At 39.4% G+C, this 14599-nt stretch overlaps 1 long non-coding RNA gene across 1 annotated transcript in view; it reads right to left on the bottom strand.

Moving 5' to 3' along the window:
• The window catches only part of LOC138820315 (uncharacterized), a 51456-nt gene extending 37254 nt beyond the window's left edge, over positions 1 to 14202 (bottom strand). The window contains exons 1-2 of the long non-coding RNA XR_011369830.1: positions 14128 to 14202; positions 170 to 220 (exon numbers count right to left, since the gene is read on the bottom strand). This is a non-coding gene — a long non-coding RNA (uncharacterized lncRNA). The remainder of the gene's footprint in view (positions 1 to 169; positions 221 to 14127) is intronic.
• Between the last annotated feature and the right edge of the window lie 397 nt (positions 14203 to 14599).

The following is a 14599-nucleotide window of genomic DNA, read 5'->3' as shown; positions in this document are numbered from 1 at the left end:
ATAGAATATGAAATTACAAACAAAACCAAAACATTTATTTTAAATCTAAACTCTAATTTAGCAAGATCTACATATTGCTACATTAGATTAACTTTGCTATTTTTTCAGCCTTAAGCTTTTGAAATCCTTCATCCTATCCTTGGAATATATCAGAATGATGATTACTTACTTTTTCAAATTTTGGATGGGAATCATGAGCCATTTTGCATCTAAGAATGTTCTGTAATGAAGAGAACATTTAAAACACAACTGAGGATTACATATGAGTTGCATTTCAATAGGAAACTTGACTTCTCAAAACATAATGACAAAATTAGCCCATGCTTCCAACTTTTTATTCCTTTCTTGTTTGGTTTGTTTTATTAAGACAAAATTATACTACCTGGTCCAGGGAAGGTATCACTGTGTAATTCCACTATCTAATCTCCTTTCTTAGTCTGAGTGCTAGAATTCTAGCCTTGTATCACATTGCCCCTCCATAGTTTCTTGGTTTATTTAATCTAGATACAGACTAGCAATTCTGAATTTCTCCAATAATATTATCCACTATACTGCTCAGAGTGTTCATGTACTCTTTTCAAAGATGTTCTAACATTTGACACAGGATATGAACATTTTCAGATGCACCTGCAGGAGTCTCTGATTCATTCCTCCATGGACCGGTTCCCATTAATAATCATTACTTGACTCTCTTACTATCTCTGGTCCTTATCTATGTAAGTAATATTCTTAAAATTTTTTGAAGAAGGTTCTCTTGAGGACTTTCTAACATTAAAAATTATCACTTGGTTCTAGTCTTACTCAGGACATATTTTCTATTGTTTTCCAACTTTTCCACATATTCTGAGAGTTGCTTCATATGTGTATTTGTGTGTGCATATAAGTGTCTCTGTATATATGTGTATGATTGTATGTATGTATGCAAAAGCGTCAAGATCTTATTCAGCAATCTTGCTCATGACTGGTATTCCAATACTTGAGCCATGTTTCCAATCCAGCTTTTGGTTGGTTAATTATAGCTTCTCAAAGACTGTTCTGCCCAGGCTGGATGCAAACTGAACTTCCCAAACACCTTTATATTCTTAGGTTTTATTCCTCCAGTAGTATCAACTTTTAAATTACAAACATTTTTGTGAGTGAAAAAGCTAAGTTGTAGCCTATATTTTTAACTTACGAATTTATATAAAGATAGATGAACATGCACATTATATATGCTGTGTGTTCACTGTTAGAAGTGTGATCCTAAGCTGGGTGGTGATGAGATCTTCGGATAGGGTTCAAAGCCAGGCCGGGCAGGAAAGTCCTGGAGATTCTTTTTCCAATTAACTACAAGAAAACTGAAAGTGGCACTGTGGCTCAAGTATAGAGCATTAGCCTTGAGCTGAATAGCAGAGGGACAGCTCCCAGGCCCAGTGTTCAAGTGCCAAGACCACCACCAACAAAAAATACATAAGTAAAAGAAAGAAAATAAATGTGATCTTCTCCACCAGTTAATGGCTAGTATAATCCCTGCTCTCTCAGGATGGACTTTCTTTTCCAATTAAGTCCATGCTCTTATATCTGAGTTGCATTGGAAAGAGAATTATGCTTCCATTCTACTGTCTACAAAGTTGCGTGATTAGCAAGCGTGATTAAGAAAGGGAGTGGCCTCATACTTCCTGTTCCACGTGGGAGTAATGCTTTCTCTATATCACTCTCAAATCTACATACTGGACATAGCTTTATTGTTTCAACGTCGCCTTATTTGTAGAATCTTCTATAGTGTATTGAACCCTTATACTTAAACACAAAACTTCTCTTTCTCCTATTATTGCTATTGTTTCCTTACTGTTAACTCATGAACAGTTGGGAAATAATGCGCAGCACATACACTCACAAAAAAATGATCTGAGAACCTTCTTCCCATTTAAAATTCACCTTACTTTATAGAGAACTTACAAAGTTTGAACTCAATATTCTCATGGAAAATGTATTTAAGAGCAATATAAATTTCATATTTTCTCTTTACTAAGTTGTCTCTGAAACACGTGTAACCTCAGATCAGGGGGTCTTTGTGTTATTTCCATGAAGCAAGAAAGCATTCATTATATCTCAGGCAGCACCGTAGATTGTTCCTGGAAGTAACTGCTACTGGATGTGGAAACTGATCCCAGGAGAGGAATGGAACATAGAGGATTGACAAAGTTCAAGTTAACTTGTGCTTTCCTTTTTACTGTACAAGAAAATCAGAAGGCTTGAAAGAAACTCTGTCCCCGACTTTTTCGTGTGTGTTTTTACTCATATATAGCTTTTCTGTAAACTTCTAATTGAGAGTATTACAAAAAGAAATAATGTGCCATTTGACGGCCAGCATAGAACAAAAAGAAATAACATTGTTTTAAACATGTTCTACTGCAGGGACTGGGAAATTGCCTCAGTGGTAGAGCGCTTGCCTTTCATGCATGAGGCCCAGGTTCGGTTCGTCAGCACTATATAAGCAAAAATTAAGCCAGAAGTGGTGCTGTGGCTCAAGTTGTAGAGCAGTAGCCTTGAGTTGAAGAGCTGAGGGACAGCGCTCAGGCCCAGAGTTCAGGCCCACGACTGGACCCCCCAAAACAGTTCTACTGCCAAGAAACAATGACACGGAGGTTTTAAAGTGTCTTACCGCTGGTATTTCCTCCCCTGAGATGATTCTCTTGTTTCAGGAGTCAGTTATCAATTCCTTTAGTTTGGTCCTGAATTCTCCAGAGCAATAAGGATTCCAAAAAAGCATCCAGTGAGTATGATCAGCAAAAAGGCACCTCTTCTCAGACCAGTACTCCTTTAAGCAGGGTCCCAATGAAATATCTGGGGTTTTTTTGTTTGCTTTTTTTTTTTTTTTTAGTTTGTGTTGGTTATGGGGCTTGAACTCATAGGCTGGATCCTGTCCCTGAACAGTTTTATTTCCTGATAATCTGCCCCCAAAGCTAGTACTATACTGCTTGAACCAAAAGTCCACTTGTGGCTTTTCTGCTGTGTAATTAGAGATAAGAGTTTGACAGACTCTCCTGCCAGGGTTGGATTCGAACTAAGATAGTAAGAAAGCCAAGTGACATCGACTGTATAGACGTCACTCTTCAAAGAAGAAATATTAGATGTTTATTGTGAAGCTAATATTTTACATTTTTTCTTTTTTTATTGTAGGAATACCTTACAGAGGAGTTACAATTACACGGGCAAGATAACGTGTACATTTCTTATCAAGCATTGTTGCCTCTTCGTTGTTTCTGCTTCCCATTCCTTCCCATACTCCCCCTCTCCAAAGTTGTAAAGTTTGTTTTTTGACATAACGACATGGACATCTCATTGTTGCAATGGGTCCACCTGTATCCCTAAACAATTTGTTTTTAGAGAATATGTCCAGCACAGATTCCATAACATAACTCACCAAAAGTAGGTGCACTGAATAATTTTGGAATTAATTTTTTTGGAATTAATTTTTTTGCTTGGGAAGATTATTGATCTTGTCGTTCCTTCTGGGGAAACTTAAAGTCATATTTCACCTTTTTTGTTGTTTGTGGGGTTTGAATTCTGATCCTGGGCACTGTCCCTCCACGTTTCAGTTCAAGTTGTGCACACTACCACTTTAGCTACAGCACCACTTCCGGGTTTCTGGTGGTTAATTGAAGATTAGTGTCTCATGGACTTTCCTGACAAGGCTAGCTTTGAACCACAATCCCCTGGTCTCAATCTCCTGAGTAGCTAGGATTACAGTTGTAAACCACCAGCACCAATTTCATATTTGCATTTAGGTGGACTGAATGACACTGTGTAAACAAAGAATTGAATTTTAACCAAATGATGACATTGCAGCATTTCAGAAAAATTGAGGTAGCAGTAAATATGTCTCCTTTTCCATTTTGTTACATTAATGACTCAAGAGCTATGGGACCCTTATATTAGCATCCTGTGACATCTTTATAGGTGTATTTACTATCAGGAAATGTTCATAGGGAAATATAGAAAGACTGAGATTTTTAGAAAACAAAGGAGATAAGGTATGAAACAACAGCATAGAAGGAGGTACATTTTGGGAGTTCCGGGAAGATGGCAGAGGAGAAGCTGGAGGCAAAACAAGCTCTCCCATAGAAAGCAGTTTTAGAGTTCCAGTGAAGAGTCCTAAGGCAGAGAATCACACCAAGTGTGCCATCACAGGACAGAGAGTTAGGCCAGAGAGGGAAAATCCAGGCAAGGAGACAGATCTGAGCTCTTGCCAGAAACTGCTGCTGCTGCTGTGGCAGCAGTGGTGGCGGCGGGGGCGGTACCGCCATACCTGAAACAGAGAGAGTCTGGGGACTAAAAGAGCCAGATGCGGCAAGCAAGCAGAAACTACTCAACACCAGGAAGAACCAACAAGGAGCAGACATCTTCATCCTGCATTTCGCAGACTGGAGACGACCCAGGAACCAAGACTCAGCGTGAGTAGAAGCCTGACTTCCTCACTCCTTCTCAGGTAGCAGAGGAGGGAAGGCCACCCCTTCCCCCCCCCCCCAGTACCAGAGATCTCCATCTTGGATACTGACAAAGCTCCGCAGAGTTGCTAGCTCCAACTCAGGCCTTGGAATAAAAATAGGGTCATTTAGCAGGTCACAAGAACTTAATGGCATGACCTGCCAGACTCAGCTCCACCCAGGGAAAAGTCACCCAGTTCGGGCACCAGCCCTGGGAGTGGCTTTCTTCATTGGGTAATCAGAGCCACAGACTGCCCCTCCCTTTAGTAGCCTCGACATCAGTAAACAGAAACCCTGCAAGTGGCTCCAGGCTGGCCTCTGTGAGTTTCTCACAAACTAGCCCCAGGGAAAAGCTACTGTTTGCTGAGAGGCCTCAACTCTACCCAGAACATAGCCTCATCACAGCATTTCCAAACTTGAGGAAAAAGCCATCTCCCTCTTTTGTAATACTCAAAGCACACCCCATCTCATTGAACTAAATTGGGAGGAGGATCGAAAAATCCTGGGTAAAGCAGAAAATTTTTCTGCCTGTCCAAACAAACTGACTTAAGAAACCAACCAAGCCACAGGACCACAAGCAGACCGGAGACTACAACCAGAGGCTGATTACAGACACAAGGGAGGTACAGGATTTTTCCCAACCCTCCCTAAAAAATCAAAGAACTATTTTTGTCCCTCTTCTTATTTTTTATTACAACTTTAAATTTTTTTTATTTTCTAAAACTTTTTTAAATCAATTTTTACCTTTTTTGAAAAAAAAATGTTTTCTAGTAACTTTTTTTCCACCTATAATCTTTATTTTAGGGATACATGCATGTGTGCGTTTTTCTTTCTTTTTTTTTCTTCTTTTAAAAATTTTTTTCTTTTTGTGTTTTGCTTAGCTCGACTGAATTTCTGATCTTTTTTTTCCTTTCTTTCTTATGCTTCTCACCTTTTCCTCTCTTTTGTTCCTCTTTATGGGACTTAATTGTTGTTCTGCACATCCTCAGATAAACCCATAGGTGACTATTAGCCTCTATCCCCCATTGTGTACACACTTAAACCACAAATTTATTACTCAATTCAAAACTTCTGAGAATTAAATTCCTTAATAGCAGTACTACCTCTTTATACCTATATAACACTTTAAGTATTTTTATTTTTAAATTTTTCACATCTCCTTTATATCCCTCCCCTTCTCTCAATATATTCCCGTTCTTTGAATAGTTTGTTCTCAAATCTGCATATTACTAATTTTTAATTTTCTACTTTTTCTGGTCTCTTTTTTCCCTTTCTCTTTCTTCTTGTTTTCTCCCTACTTCCATCCTATCTAACCTATTTCCCGCTTTGAGACTAGGACTTAGTTAACTCTCCCTGTACCTTCCCACATCACTCCATTCCTAACACTAATAATTTCCCTAACACTAATAATTTCTGGTTTACCAAATTCTTCTTAACGGTTCATAGCCCATTAATATATAGTTGTTTGATGTTGAATAGAGATATCTGTTGAACTAGATTGTATCTACAGACTATTGACTATGCAAATTCAGACTTTGGTTGATGCTTGCCTAAAGTTAGTGTTCTTGCACAAAACTGCTGTTACTTTCATCCCAAATGGGCAGAGTAAGCCGGAAAACCACAAGAAAAATGGCAGGTCTGGGTATCTCCACTCCCACTCATGATAATCAGAGGACAGAACAGATAATGTATAATTCAGAGGAGAGTTCCCAAATAGCTCTACAAACACTGCTGGCAAACATGATAAATGAAAAGATTGAAAACATACAAAGAACTCTGTATGAGCGTGATAGGGAGAGAGAGGAGGCAAACAATAGGTCAATGCAGGAAAAGATTGAAAACCTACAAAGGACTCTGTATGAGTGAGAGAGGGAGTGAGAGGAGGCAATCCAAATGTCTATACAGGAATATCATGAGTGTGAGGAAGCTACTCAAAAACTGATACAGGATTTGCGTGAGCAGTTTCTTGAGAATAATCAAAGAGAAAGGTAGGAATGGCGTGAACAGGAGGAAGATAAGCAAGGAGTAATACAGGAATTGAGAAAGCAGGAAGAGAATACAGAAAGATCACTAAAGGCATTCATGGGATCCATTAACAAAGAGCTGAAGGAAGTCAGGGAGACCACAAAGGGAATGCTGAATGGAACCCCACAGAAGGAATGGGAATCCAAGGAAACCATAACCAATTAACTAAGTGATTTGACAATAAACACTGAACACCAAATTAAGGAAGTAAAGAACTCCTTACAAGATCTAAAAGAAAGCTTCAATAAAGAAATTGAAGCCATCAAAGCTGAATAATTAGAAGCAAAAGAAATAAAAAACAAAGTAGAAAGTCTTGACAGTAGTTTAGACCATGCAGAAGATCGAATCTCGGGGATTGAAGATAGCCTAGATATTATAGAGAAAGAACATACAACCATGCAAGACAAATCCAAGAAATATTATAGATCTATCCAATACTTAGAAGACACCATCAGAAGGGCTAATCTAAGGATAATGGGTATAGAGGAGCACCTAGAAACAGAAGTAAATGGTCTAGGAAATTTGTTTAACAGGATCATAGCAGAGAACTTCCCAAACATGTAAAAAGATAGACCTATTTAGATACAAGAAGCTTTTAGAACTCCTAATAGACCAGATCAGAATAGGACATCCCAGTGTCACATTATTATACACACAGGATCAACTCAGACCAAGGAAAAGATCTTTAAAGCTGTCAAGGCGAAAAGATTAATCACCTATAAAGGGAAACCAATTAGAATCACCTCAGATTTCTCAGCAGAGACAATCAAAGCAAGAAGAGCCGGGAATGATGTATGACAAGCCCTAAAAACAAACATCTATCAACCAAGAATACTGTACCCAGCTAAACTCTCCTTCATAACTGAAGACCAAATAAAAACCTTCCATAGCAAAGAAAAATTGAAACAATACATCTCCACCAAACCAGGCCTACAAAAGATTCTTTTTTTTTTTTTTTTTGGGGGTCCGGTCGTGGGGCCTGAACTCTGGGCCTGGGCGCTGTCCCTCAGCTCTTCAGCTCAAGGCTAGCGCTCTACCACTTGAGCCACAGTGCCACTTCTGGCTTTTTTCTTTTTGCTTATGTGGTGCTGAGGAATCGAACCCAGGGCCTCGAGCATGCAAGGCAAGCGCTCTACCACTGAGCCACCTTCCCAGCCCCCAAAAGATTCTTCAAGATATCCTACACATAGAAAACCAACAAAACCACAATAAAGGCCAAGAAACTGCACCCAAACTGAGAATCCAAGAACCATAGGAAGAACACAGTTTTCGCAACCCCCAAGAAGGTAGATAACATGGCAGCAACTCCCAAATACCTCTTAGTCCTATCTCTTAACATTAACGGATTTAACTTTACAATTAAGCGACATAGACTGTCTAGTTGGATTAAAAAACAAGATCCTTCTAACTGCTGCCTTCAGGAGTCACACCTTGCCCATATAAACAAACACATTTTCAAAGTTAAAGGCTGGAGCAAAATCTACCAAGCAAATGGCCCCCATAAACAGGCGGGTGTTGCAATCCTAATATCAGATAAAATAGATTTCAACTTAAAATTAGGGAGAAGAGTTAAAGAAGGTCGATACATAGTAATTAAGGGATTTCTCTTTCAGGAGGTTATTGCAATTCTTAATATCTATTCGCCAAAAAAATGTAGCACTCAAATTTATACAAGCAACAATACTTTCCCTCATATCCCACATAGATCCAAAGACATTAATTGTTGGGGATTTTAGCAAACCACTCTCCCCGCTAGATAGATCAACTCGGCAAAAACTCAACAGAGAAACCGCAGATCTAAACAGCTGCATAGGTCAACTAGATTTAAAAGACATCTACCTAATATTTCACCCAGCAGATTCAGAATACACGTTTTTCTCAGCAGCACATGGAACATTTTCTAAAATAGACTACATTTTTGGCCACAAAGCAAACTTGTCCAAATTCAGAAACATTGAAGTTATACATTGCATTCACTCACACCACAAGGGAATACAATTAGAACTCAACACTAAAAGCCACCAAAGAAATTCCGGTAACATATGGAGGCTGAACAACACTGTTGGACCCCCAGTGGGTCATAGAAGTGATTAGACTTGAAGTTCAAGTATTCATGATATTCAACAAAAATGTACACACAAATTACCAGCTCCTCTGCGACATAGCAAAGGCAGTACTCAGAGCAAGGTATAGGTCTGAGTTACCAAGTCAACGAATTGGAGAGATCTGAAACCAACACTTTAATGAGACATCTGAACCTCCCTGAAAAAGAGCAGCAAGATAAACCCCAATCCAGTAGATGGAAAGAAATAATTAAAATTAAATTAGAATTAAATGAATTAGAATCGAAAAAAACTATAGAAAGTATCAACAAAAAAAGAGTAGGTTCTTTGAAAAAATCAACAATATTGACACACTCTTAGCAAATCTTATCAGAAAAAGAAGAGAACACACCCAAATAAATAAACTCAGAGATGAGAATGGAAACATCACCACGGAAAAAACCCAGATTCAGAACGTTTATAATGGAATACTTGACAAAACTTTATGCTAATAAGTTTGAGAACTTGACAGAAATGGACTGTTTCCTAGCAAATATTGACATGCCAAAACTAAACCAAGATGAGTTAAATCAGCTTAACAGGCCCATATGAGGCATTGAAATAGAAACAATAAGAGACCTCCCAGCTAAGAAAAGTCCAGGACCAGATGGATTTACAGCAGAATTCTACAAGGCCTGCAAAGCAGAGCTCACACCAATACTCCTCCAACTCTAAAATGAAATTGAAAGAGAAAGTTCACTACCGAACACATTCTATGAAGCCATCATATCCCTCAGACCAAAACCAGGCAGGGACTCATCAAAGAAAGAGAACTATAGACCCATTTCTTTGATGAACATTGATGCAAAACTTCTCAACAAAATGTTGGCCAATAGACTTCAACAATTCATCCAAAAAATCATACACCACGATCAAACAGGATTCATTTCAGGGATGCAAGCTGTTTCAACATACGCAAATCAATTAATATTATTCATTACATCAACAGGAGCAAGGATAAGTACTACCTGGTTTTCTCAATAGATGCAGAAAAAGCATTCGACAAGATCCAACACCCCTTTATGATGAAGGTTTTGGAAAAATTAGGAATCCGTGGAACATTCCTCAATATAATATTGGCTGTGTATGACAAACCTACAGCCAGCATTATACTTAATGATCAAAAACTAAAGCTATTTCCTCTTAACTCAGGAACAAGTCAAGGATGTCCACTCTCTCCACTTCTCTTCAATCTAGTATTAGAATGCCTAGCTACAGCAATCAGACAAGATCAAAAACATAAAGGGGATCCAAATAGGGAAAGAAGAAATAAAACTCTCCCTCTTTGCAGATGACATGATCTTGTATTTAAAGAATCCCATGGACTCCATTCCCACATTACTCAAGCTGAATCAAAACTTTGGCAAAGTAGTAGGGTATAAAATTAACCCCAAAAAATCAATGGCTTTTCTGTATGCCAACAATGAGAAAAGTGTGGATGAAATTAGGAAAGTAACTCCATTTGTAATAGCACCTCAAAAAATAAAATACCTAGGAATTAACTTCACCAAAGAAGTGAAGGACCGGTATGATAAAAACTTTAAAATCTTAAAAAATGAAATCAAACAGAACTTAGAAAATGGCAAAATCTCCCATGCTCCTGGATTGGAAAGACTAATATTGTGAAAATGGCAATACTTCTCAAGGCTATGTACAAATTCAATGTGATACCTATCAAAATTCCAACCTCATTCTTAGAAAAATTCATATGGAAGAATAAAATCCCCAAATAGCAAAAACGCTCCTCAATGGAAAGAACCCTTCTGGTGGAATATCAATACCAAATTTCAAACTCTACTATAAAGCCATAGTAATCAAAACAGCTTGGTACTGGCAAAAGAACGGACTTCAGACCAATGGAATAGAATTGAAAATCCAGAAATGAACCTATAGACCTATACCCAATTAATCCTTGATAAGGGAGCTAAAATAATAGAATGGAAGAAAGACAGCCTCTTTAGTAAATGGTGCTGGCAAAATTGGTTAAAAACTTGTAGAAAACTAAAACTAGGTCCTTATATAACACCCTACACAAGAATAAGCTCCAAATGGATCAAACACCTCGGAGTCAAAGCAGACACTCTGAAAACATTACAGGATGGAATAGGAGAAACCCTAGGTCTCCTGGCACAGGCCAAAATTTTCTTAATAGAGACCCGGAAATACAACAAATCAAAGAAAGGTTGGACAAATGGGATTGCATGAAGTTGCAGAGCTTCTGCATGGCAAAGGACCTAGCTAGCAAGATCAATAGAAAGCCCACGGATTGGGAGAAGATCTTCACAACCATACAACGGATAAGGGTCTCATATCTCAAATATACTTGGAACTAAAAAAATTATATCCCCCAACAACATGTCCTCAAAGAAACAGCTGCCCAATAAATAAATGGCCTAAAGACTTAAAGAGATACTTCTCTGAAGAAGAAAGAAGGATGGCCAATACACACATGAGGAAATGCTCAAACTCCCTAGCCATAAAAGAAATGCAAATCAAAACAATATTGAGATACTACCTCACACCATTTAGAATGGCTATAATCAAGAACTCTAACAACAACAGATGTTGGAGGGAATGTCGACAGAAGGGAACCTTACTTCATTGTTGGTGGGAGTGTAAACTTGTTCAACCACTTTGGAAAGCAGTCTGGAGATTCCTGAAGACTTCACATAGAGCTCCCCTATGACCCAGCAATCCCACTTTTGGGCATTTACCCAAATGTTCACAAACAAGACCACACTAAATCTACCAGTACAACTATGTTTTTTGCAGCATTAGTTACCATAGCTAAGATATGGAACCACCCCAGATGCCCCTCAGTAAATGAATGGATCAAGAAAATGTGGTATATATACACAATGGAATTCTATGCCTCCATCAGAAAGAATGACATTTCCCCATTTGTTAGGTAATGGAAAGGCTTGGAAAAAATTATATTAAGTGAAGTAAGCCAAGCCCAAGGAAACAAAGGTCCCATGGTTTCCCTTATTTGCAATATTTAGTATATGTATGAGTAAAGCAGTAAAGGTCAGATAATGTGATCTTAGGAAAATGAACCCTTGATATGTATTTAAATGTTTTTTTCTTTCATGCCTTTGTTTCTAACTCATTTATGAGATTATATTTTTGTTGCTTTGTATGACCCTCCCCCACATTACAATCCCTGCTTTCACTATATTTGATGTCGGTATAATTTGTGGAGGAGATGTGGAAAAACAAGTCGTTTACGGGTACAGGTGGACCTGATGCAACTATGAGAAGTACAAGTTGTCATGTCAAAAACGAATTTTACAACTTTGGTGGGGGTGGGGGTGTTGGTGTTGGGGGATGGGGAGAGGCTGGGAAGGGATGTGAAGGGTAAACAAAGGAGGAGGCTGCAATGATTGATAAATGTACTCATTATCTTGTCCCTGTAATTGTAACCCCTCTGTACAGTATGTTCACAAAAAATTAAAATTAAAATTAAAAGAATAAAAAATTTAAAAAAGAAAAAAGAGGAAAAAATGCACACAAGTAAAAAAAAAAGAGAGAAACATTTATCACTCAGAGATTAAGAACTAGCCTAAGAGATTTAGAATGATAAAGGCAATGAGCAAAAGCCTAGTTGACAACGAGTTCTTCAATAACCAAAAATGGTTCTCTAGACCAGTTTCTGGTATACGTTATTTACTATCATTTTTTCCTTCCATCTGGAGTTATTCCTTATTTTCTGTCACAACTAGTAATTAGCCTCTGCCTTTTTGATGCCAAAACTGATCCAAAAGATTTCAAAATCACACTTAGACTACTTTTCACTTTGTGATTAGCAGTGATTACACAAAATCCTTGAATCCTTGAATTTCCAGAATTAATCTTCAGCTGACATCTAAGCACATTCCTAGCATTAATTGCTGTTACTTAAAGAACAAAACTTTTTTCAACACAGTATCCTAACATAAGTAAAATACATGAATTAGGGGCTATTATCAGGTATCAGTATGGAAATAGCAATAATGTATTTCAAGTATGGGTCCTTTATTTTCCATTTACTAAATTTTGCCAGTCCTGGGGCTTAAAATCAGGGGTAGGGAATTATTCCTGAGCTTTTTTTCTCAAGGCTAGCACTCTACCACTTGAGGCACAGCATTCCTTCTAGTCTTTTTCTTTTTTTCTGTGTTACTGAGGAATTGAACCCAGGTTTTCATGCATGCTAGACAATCACCATACCATGAAGGCACATTCTCAGAGCCCTCAATGACTTTCTTAAGAAGGCATTATATTTTCACTCCATAACTATGTATCATAAGTTTGGCCAGGTGCTAGAAAATGATATAGAAAGCAATACAATTCAATAAGTCCAGTAAGGCTGGATGGACAATGAATTTCATGGTCTAGCCAGGGAACAGTGGGGCTTACCTCAGGGAGCTGTTTCAACAGGCTGAGCGAGACAGCTCCTGACCCACAGCCCACCTCCAGAATGAGAGGGTCACCTTGGATTCCAGCCACATGGGGATGCTGGACCCCCTTCTCCAGCACCAATTCAACCAGTTTTTGTAAAAGAGAGAGAGAAGTCAGAATTAAAATGAAGTTGAGTGCCAGTGGCTCAGAACTCTAATCCTAACTACACTGGAGGCTGAAATATGAGGATCATGGTTCATAGCCAGCCCCCGCATTAACGTCTTTGAGCCTTTTATTTCCAAAGAACCATCAGAAAACCAGAAGTGGTGCTGTGGGCTCAAGTGGTAGAGCACTAGCATTTTGCTGAGGAGCTCAGGAACAGTGCCCATGCCTATGGTTCAAACCCCACAACTGACAAGAAGTGTACTTCCTACCACAAGAAGTGGATTGAATAGCACCCATTGTCCTAGGGAGCATGGTAGTGAAGTCAGGCTGAGCTTCCTGTGAAGTTGAAGTCATAAGGAGGTCACCTGACTTCTCTGTGCCTCGGTTTCCCCAGATGCAAAATTCAACACAGTGAAGGATCCCCTTCCTCATGGGGATAGGGTAATGATGAAAGAGAGCCATGGTTTGTTTCAAAATCCCCAGCTGTTGCATGATTAATAACTGGCCCAACCTGAGCCCTTTGTGGGTATCTTCCTGTCATTTGCTCACAGAATTGCAGAGAACCTTCTCTGAATGCCACTCCCTCCATGCCAAGTCATGCTCCAGAGATTCCCTCTCTATAAATCCCTTGTTTCCTCAAAACTGTCCTGTGAGGAGAATGAGGTCTGATGGTTGTGGCCCTACTTAGAGCTTCACTTGTGGTCAAGAATCGGCTGCTGTGGATTAAAAGTTTGGGATAATCCATCTAAATCGATGACTGAGCATGACGCTACGTGTTTACCATCCCAACTACAGAGGACCAATCCTGGTGGAGCATACCTGTCCCAGATAGGAGGACCTCAATCCAGTCCAACTAGAACATATAATGAGTTTCTGTTTCAGAAATGCCCAAGACAGAAAGGTTGCTCCTCAGATCCAAGAAAGTGGTCATGGTGCCCCCAGAGGGGTGTCTGATCCCAGGTAGTGGTGATTTGGGGGCAGCCACTCACCTGTGCTGCTGGGAAAAGCTGCTGGAGGTTGCTCCAGGTGGGGCAAGCAGCAATGGCAGCGGCATTGCAAACACATGGGCCAAGAGCAGAGAACCAGGGCCAGGGACCAGGTCATGGCTTTATGTGGGCTGGCTGTGCACCATTGCCTGAGGTTTGAAATCCTACAACTTGGAAAGGCGAGGAGGGAGCGAGGTGCGGGCAGGCTTCTCAATTTCCTACTATACTCCAAAGTTGCTTGAGTCTCTTCCTCACCACTCAGCCACCTCTACCTTCCTCAACTGCTGGTAGTGTTGTAAACTAACAGAGGGAATCCGGGGTGCTACTAGGCAGCATGGAATGTGGGCGTGGTCACCGTTCTTGTATCTCATTGGTCAGAAAAAACCATGAAAGAATGGGGGTGTGGCCAGAATTCTGTGATGCAAGCAGCATGGGCGGAGTCAAGAAGATAGGAGCTCCCCCAGCCCTTTTCTCA

This window comes from Dipodomys merriami, unplaced genomic scaffold, assembly GCF_024711535.1.
Source record: "Dipodomys merriami isolate MVZ:Mamm:240054 unplaced genomic scaffold, mDipMer1.0.p SCAF_86, whole genome shotgun sequence".
In the NCBI taxonomy this organism is placed as follows: domain Eukaryota; kingdom Metazoa; phylum Chordata; class Mammalia; order Rodentia; family Heteromyidae; genus Dipodomys; species Dipodomys merriami.
The sequence above is the reverse complement of the archived record's forward strand: the minus strand, read 5'-3'. Positions and strand labels throughout refer to the sequence as shown.